The sequence below is a fragment of the Camelus bactrianus genome, chromosome 11 (genome assembly GCF_048773025.1).
Source record: "Camelus bactrianus isolate YW-2024 breed Bactrian camel chromosome 11, ASM4877302v1, whole genome shotgun sequence".
NCBI lineage: Eukaryota > Metazoa > Chordata > Mammalia > Artiodactyla > Camelidae > Camelus > Camelus bactrianus.
Window position 1 is genome coordinate 14,926,755 of NC_133549.1, and position 7,958 is coordinate 14,934,712.

Below are 7,958 nucleotides of genomic sequence, written 5' to 3' on the forward strand. Positions count from 1 at the left end.
TGAAATAAATTACACTTTTCTCTCAATTTACATGGCGTTTGCATTCTTGGAAAGTTTATGGTACCTAGAACTATGCACAAAGGTTGTCTGTTTATGTATAAAATGGAGTTATTTCTAGGCTCAGGTAATTACAAAGAGGTGTTTCACCTGCACGACATTCTAAAGTCAAGTGAGACACAGAATGGCATTTGCTTGCACACAGCTGTCACAGGCACTGCGGGGGTGCTTCGTACCTGGTCCACATCCACGGATGTCAGCGGCATTCCTTAACCAGCGCCACGACCTAAACTGTCCTCAGACATTTGCAAAATATCTGCAGTGAGGCGTGGAATGGCCATCTTCCTGTATCCCAGCACTGGAAAACTACGGAAATGCAGTCACTAAAGTATCCAGACTTTCTCTCGTAGGCCATACCAGTCTTCTGAAATGTTCGTTTCTAACAGTCTCGATTCACCTGTGATTGTGATTCTTAGATGCATTCATTCACACTCCTTCATTCATTTAAGAAAAGTTTATGAAGCACTTGCTACTCTATTAGTCCACAGGAATATTTTTTAAAGGACCAAAAAAAGTCTGAAAGCAAGCAAACGAAACAACAGCTCATCTCTTAACAAGGGTTACAGTATAGTTAAGTACAGAGACTCTTGGCCTGCAATTTTAATTAAAAGCTCCCAAAGCAACAATTATTCAACACAGTTCACACCGTTTTCATCCACGCTGCTGACCCTCGACCCCTACCCTCAGCGCCCCAAAGCCATCACCAAATAAATTCAAGGTGGCAGTAACCACAGTGGCCTCCAGCTTCAGTGGCTTGTTCTGCAGGTAGACCAGACAGTAGAAAAAAAGGGTGGTTTTTTTTTTTTGGTTTGTTTGTTTGTTTTGTTTTGCTTTGTTTTGGGGGCTGGGAAGTGATTAGGTTTATTTATTTAATTTCTAACAGAGGGACTGGGGATTGAACGCTGGACTTCCTGCGTGCCAAGCATGGGCTCTGCCACTGAGCTGTGCCCTCCTCCTAAGGGTAGATTTTTAAGTGAGTTGTACTGACGTTTAATTTACACACAGTGAAATTTACTTTTTTAAAGCTTATATAGTTCCATGAATTTGGATAAATAACCAAGCCGTGTAACCGCCAAAACAGTCAAGACACAGGCTATTTCTGCAGCTTCTTAAGTTCCCTCACGGCATTTGGCAATCAGTCTCCTCCCAAAGCCACCACAGCTTCGGCTCCGCCAGTCCTGTGCCGGAAGGCACATAAATGGGACCGTACCTCACGCAGCACGTTGCGTCTGCCTTCTTTCATTTAGCATTAGTCACTTCACACTCACTCATGTGTCTGCGTTTGTCTGTAGTTCACTCTTTGTTTCAGGTCGTGTCCCATTTTACACCTAGGCATGTGACTGTCAGTGTGGCAAGGGTGTATCTAACTTTCTAAGAAATTGCTAAGGAATTTTACAAAGTGGCTGTACAATCTTGCACTCCCACTAGTAATATATGACGCATCATGTTGCTCCAATTTTTGCCAGGATGAATGCTTGTTAGTCTTTTAATTTTTGCCATTTTACTGAGTATGGATTGCCATAATATTGTGGTTTTAATTTGCATTTTCCCAATGACTAAAAATGCCGAGAATCTTTTCCTGTACTTACTGGCCATTTGTACTTCTGCTTCAGTGAAATGTTTGGTCAAACCTTTCCCTCATTTTGTAAAGTGGCTTCTTTATCTCTTATTATTGAATTATAAGGGGTTCTTTGTATACTTCCAATACAAATATGTTATAAAATACACATTTTACAAATATTTTCTCCCAGTATGCAGTCTGCCTATTTGTTTTCTTAACAACATATTTCAAAAAACAGAAGATTTTAATTTTGATGAAGCTCAACTTATCATTTTTTTATTTGGTTTTTGTGGGTCTTAATTAACACATATTTGCTTATTCCAGGATCACAGAAATATCCTTTTATGCTTTCTTCTATAAGAGTGTGGTTTTAACTTACACTTATGTTTATTATCCATTTTAAGTTAATTTTTACATGGTATGTGGTAGTAGTCAAATTAGGAATAATAATTCTTCTTTTTCTTCTTCTTATTGGTTTAAGGACCTCCAGTTTGCCCAGCATCAATTGTTGAAATGACTTATTTTTACTCAGTTGATCTGTCTTTCTCTCTGGAACAATGACTGGAACGTGGGCATGTGTGGTCTACATCCGGACTATTTACTGCGTTCAGTTTACCTATATAGCTACCCTTCCCCCAAACCACATTATTTTGATTATTACAGCTTCATATTAAGCATATAATTAAGTGCATTAAGTATCTGTTATTCACATAATTAGTTCTTTTTCAGAATTATTTGGCCATTCTAGGACCTTTGCATTTGCATACATTTTAAAATAAGCTTCTGTGTAGACACAATGAATTGCATTGATTGAGTTTTAAATATTCAAACATTGATTTCGAGAAAATCTTTACTGGGTGACAATTTAGCATTCTTTGAGAATACTGGTAGGCTTGATTTGCTAATTTCTTAAGAAAGCTTTTGTCTATCCATCATGGGTACTGGTTGACAGTTTTCTGTCCTCATGATACCTTTGGTTTGGGTGCTGAGGAAAGCTGGCCTGGTAAAATGGGGTGGGAGGTTTCCCTCAACTTTCTGCTTGAATTGTACACAGTTGGTATGATTTCTTCCTTAAACAGTGGTAATAACCGTGCCAGTGAGCCATCTGGCTCGGACCCTGGAATTACCATACGTATTATACTATGTATGATACCACACACAAACACACGCACATGTGGTGTAGGCACTGCTTCAGGTAGCCCGCTTCTTCAGTACTGATCTTCGTGATCTTTGTTAGTTTAGGTACTTTAGCAAATACGACCATTTCACTTAAGTTACAGAATTTATGGCATAAACCTTTGCATATTTTTTATTGTATTTGTAATGTGTATGGAATCTGTAGTGAGTGTTCCCTTTCTCTCCTTTCTTTGTTCTTTATGTTGTAACTTTTTGTCTTTTCTAATTTTTTTCTGTCAGTCTGGCTGTAAAGCTGTATCAATTTTATTGGGCTTTTCAAAGAACCAGTTTCTGGTCCCACCACCCTATGTGTCCTGGACTCCCTTGACTTCTCTGGTAGCTGCAGTGACACTTTGTTTCTTTTCCTCCAGCTCTTCCTCAGGTAACCTGTTAGTGTTTATGTAATCATAAGTCCTTCAAATTGGATTTTTGGATGCTGGTGATTATACCCTCTCAGGAGAGACTTTTTCCTGAAGAAATTGCTTGTGTGCTTATCTGCTTGTTCCAATCAGGAGGAAAACATTCATAATTAAGTAATTTGCTCTGATAGCTTATCCAGATGTTATTATGAAAGAGAAAGCGACCTCCAATTCTCAGAAGTTCCTTAAATATTTCCTTTACTTTGAGTGTTGGTCAAAATTACTTATTTTTTTAAGCATTTAAAGAAAAGTACAAAGTTGAGACGGTTTCTGTGTACTTTGCAGATCTGGCAACATCCTTTTGCATCTCAGCCTTTACCAGTCAAGTTCCTTTTTTTTCATTATCTTTGGCTTTTGATGGTGAGGAACAGTTGTTTTCTGTGATCACATTAATTTTTAACCCTTCATATGTAAGCCTGTTGTTAATATCTGAATGCTTACAGCATTTATTTCCCAGTGTTCTGAAAATGTCATCAACAGGTACTCCAAAAGAGGGAGTGGGTCCTGCTGTCGAATGGTTTTATGAAATACTGAGTTACATATTCAAAACTACATACGTTTTGTGATTGTGGGTTTTCTAACGGGCACGGGAACCTTTAAGGCTTACTCGGCATTTCCCAAACACACTGAACAACAGACCCCTTTGGAGTTCATGGAACCATGAGTATGGGCTCTTTGATGCTACCACGTGCCAGCATCTCCGTGTAAATGTGCTCACCTTACCGCAGAAAGGAGTCCGCAGAAAGCACTCCTTCTAAACCACGGAAGCTAGTACAGCACCCTGGACATCAGGTAAGGGTAACATTAGGCACTGTGGCCCACAGGGAGGCTGGATCGCAGCACCCAGGCGGTATTTGCAATACCTGTGAGCCGTACAGTTTATTCTGGGTTTCCTTGAGGGTTGACCTCATCAGGGGATACGTCCCCTGGTCGACTGGATCCAGGGTGGCATCAAAGACCTGAAGGCGCATATCTTTTTCAACTCACAAAGACGAGACATATCTTTGGCATTTGCTGCCCAGTTTGATAATGTCTGGCAAATGACTTAACCACTGGATAATCATTTTCAAAATACTCCATTGGTAAAGAAGAAACAGCAGAATCAGTGGGACGTCTGGTCCCATTAACACGGTGGTAATGGATAACTCCCAGCAGAGAAGGCATGGTACGTCTCGTTTCACGGAGAAGACGTCCATCATTCCAGGAGTTAATAAAATTGCTGAATTCCTTGAGAAATGGGGGAGATTCAGCTTCAGGCCTACAGCTGGGAGTTAACAGCCTCCATCTCCTTTTAATCAGCCTCCGCAGATTGTAAAACAGCAATTTTAATGTAGTTTGTTTATTTGCTGAAAAATAAATCCACAGTAAATGTACCCCAACAATCCTGTGGATTTATGAACCATAGCCTTTTTTTTTTTAACATCTTCACACTACGTCTCACCTTTCTCAGGCAGCTCTGCAGATAACAAAATGTGTAACAGTTTGTTGAACAAAATATTCAGACCCGCTGTTTGTGCTCCAAGGGAGAAAAACGGCCAACGTAACCTGGGCTTCCTGTTTCACCTCTGCACGAATCACACCACTGAGGCAGGCGAATCCCAAGGCATCAAGTCAGAGTCTTGAGGATTTAGATTTATTTTTATTCCTCATAACTTCCAAAAACCTTTTATAATTCAGAAAATGGTCAGACTGTTGCTCAAGGAATCGCACATCGGTGTCTGAAATGTTAGTTGGTGTCCTTTGGATGCCCGTGTGACAAAGTGTAAAATATCCCACTAGCTTTGCCGTAAGATCTCTGCCAAAAAAGAGCAGCTTTTTTGAACATTTCAATTGGCCTGCATTGGGATAAAGCAGCTTCTCACACAAGGCATCTGGTGCTTCTGCATGTGGAAAGCCAGTTACTACACGAACTCCATCGAGTCTAAAGCCATGACAAATGTGTTCTGATAAGGAATCCTTATCAACCCTGGGGACACTGTTCCCCATGAGAAATGCACCACTCAAATCCAACACTTTAACATTAAGATCCACTGCTCTTATATGTCTTTCCTTGTCTATGAATTCCGCTGATTTCAAAGACAAACATAGTTTGGCCGTGCACTTGGATCAAAGGAATCCACAAGTTTTTAAATCAGCTATTAGTTTTCACCAACTTGGACAGAATTCTACACCTGTCGACAACTTTTCTACCATGGCACCAAGACATCTACAACGTCCCTGTGCTTTGGGAGAGCAGTTTTCACAAATTCAGTCACTCTGCACAAGTACTCCGAGAGTGCGTCCCAGAGTAGCACACAGGAAACACATGTTCCCCCAGCAGCTCTGTCTTTCGTGTGCAACGTGAAATCCTTCTGGGGCACTGAGCTCAGGGACTCCACAAGATACTGGTGCTTCCCAAGCAGGCCCAGGCAGCGACCCTGGAGCTAGATGTTGAAGACAGTGCCCACCAGGGACGAGCTGGGCTGACCCATCTGGCTGGGACCCTGGCTTCAAGGCTACCAAGCCCTCAGGAGCTCAGCATCCTGTCCTGAGCAGACCCTCCGCCAGCTGCAAGGCCCCTGGCCTCAGCGCTGTAGCCCCAGCCTGGAATTCCACTCTTTATTCTTTTCTTTTTCCTGCTAGCTTTGGTTATAATTTGCTACTATATTTCTACCTTCTTAAAGTGCAAGTTAGGATCATTTGGCTAAAACCTTTTTTTCTTTGTAATATATTCTAATATAAAACATCACTTTAAAAAACTTCTACCTAAGCACCTTTGTAGCTGCACTCCACAAAGTTTACATGCTCAGTTTTCATTCTTCATTAACTTCAAAATATTTCCTAGTTGCTCTAGACTCTTTTCTCTGACTCATTGGTTATTCTGAGGTATGGTGTTTAATTTTCAGATATGCTGGTATTTTTGAAATATCTGATATTGATCTTGTTGTGGTCAGAAAACACACTTGATTTTAAACATTTTGAAGTTGTTGAGGTTCTTGTTCTGATCCAGAATATGATCTACTTGGATGAAATTTTACCCGCAAATTTGAAAGAATATATTTTCTGGTCCTTGAAAAATATCAGTAAAATTGTCAGACTTCTAGCAATAGTGACAAAGAAACAAGGAGAGATGACACAAATTACCAATGTCCAGAATGAAGCAGGTGTCACCATGGACCCTGCAAACACCTGGAGGGTAGTGGGGGACTACTAAGAACCACTGTACACACATGTACTTGACAACTCACACAGAATGCACCAATTCCTTCAAAACCACAAACTACCACAACTCACTGAACACAGAACAGATAATCTGCAGAGTCCTATAATTATTCAGAAAAACAAATTCATAATTTAAAAACAGCCCCCAGAGTAATTTTCAGACCCAGATAGTTTCGCTGGAGTTCTACCAAACCATTGGAAAAGAATGAGTATGAATTCCACACAATCTCTTCCAGAAGTGGGAAGAGAAGGGAACACTCTTTTGATTTTAAAATTCATTTTATAAAGTGAAGTGTTACATTGGTTGTGCTTTTCTGGAGAGCCACTGCAAACACAAATACCTTTTAAAATCACTCAGAAAATAATATGAAATACATAGGTCCAGATCTAATGAAACACGTATAGAACCTGTATGCTGAAATCTACAAAATGCTGACAGAAGGAATGAAAGGAGAGCTAAATAAATGGAGAGGCGCACTGTGTTCATTGTTACGAGGTTCAACATGGTAAGGACCTCAGTTCTTCATACTGTAATACAAAGTTTTAATGCAATTCCTAACAAGATGCCAGCAAGGCTTTTGGTAAAGACAGACAAGCTAATTCAAAAAATTTATATGGAAAGGCAAAGGAATTAGAACAGTTTCAAAAATTGTGAAAAATAAGAATTAAGAGGGATGGAATAACCCACCTGATTAAAGACTGATCATGGAGCTACAGTAATCAAGAATTTGTGATACTGGTGGGGGACAGACACACAGATCAATACAGCAGGACAGAGAACTCAGAAACAGACCCATGCAATTATGCCCAACTCAGTTTTGACAAAAATTCGAAAACAATTGAGTGGGGGAAAGACAGCCTTTCAGCAAGTGGTGCTGGATCAATCACACATCCCAAGGCGAGACACTGACACTCAACCTACATTTCTCAACTTACACAACAAGTAAATCAGAATGTATCGCAGACTCAAATGCAAAATGAAATTTTTATGTAAAAAATAGGAGAAAATCTTCAGAATCTAGGAAGAGGCAAAGCGTTCTTAGACTTGACACCAAACTGGGATGCGTTAAAGGAAAAACTGGTGAACTGGACATCATCAAAATTAAAAATTTTTGTTCTATGAAAGACCCTGTGACAAGAATGAAAATAAAATTTATGCATTGAAAGAATACATTTTCAAACCACACATATGCCATATATCTGACAAAGAGACAGAATCCAGAATATATCATTTTTCAAAAAGTTGTCAAAATTCAACATTAAAAATATCCAAATAGAAAATGGGCAAAAGCAATGAACAGACATTTCACCATAGAGGGTATACTGATGACAAATAAGCACATTAAAGGCTATTAAGAAACACAAATTAAAACCACAAAGAGATATCACTACTCGTCTATCAGAATGGCTAAAATGAAAAAAAAATAATGGTAATGCTAAACACAGACAAAGAGTCAGAGAAACTGGACCACTCGTACGTTGCTCATGGGAAGGTAAGATGGTACAGCCGCTTCGGAAGACAATGTGGCAGTGTCTAACCTGCA

General features: G+C 39.7%; 1 pseudogene; it reads right to left on the bottom strand.

Annotated features, from left to right (window-relative positions):
* Nucleotides 1-708: 708 nt before the first annotated feature.
* LOC123612166 (mitochondrial intermediate peptidase pseudogene) lies at nt 709-5,199 on the bottom strand (annotated as a pseudogene).
* Nucleotides 5,200-7,958: the final 2,759 nt, after the last annotated feature.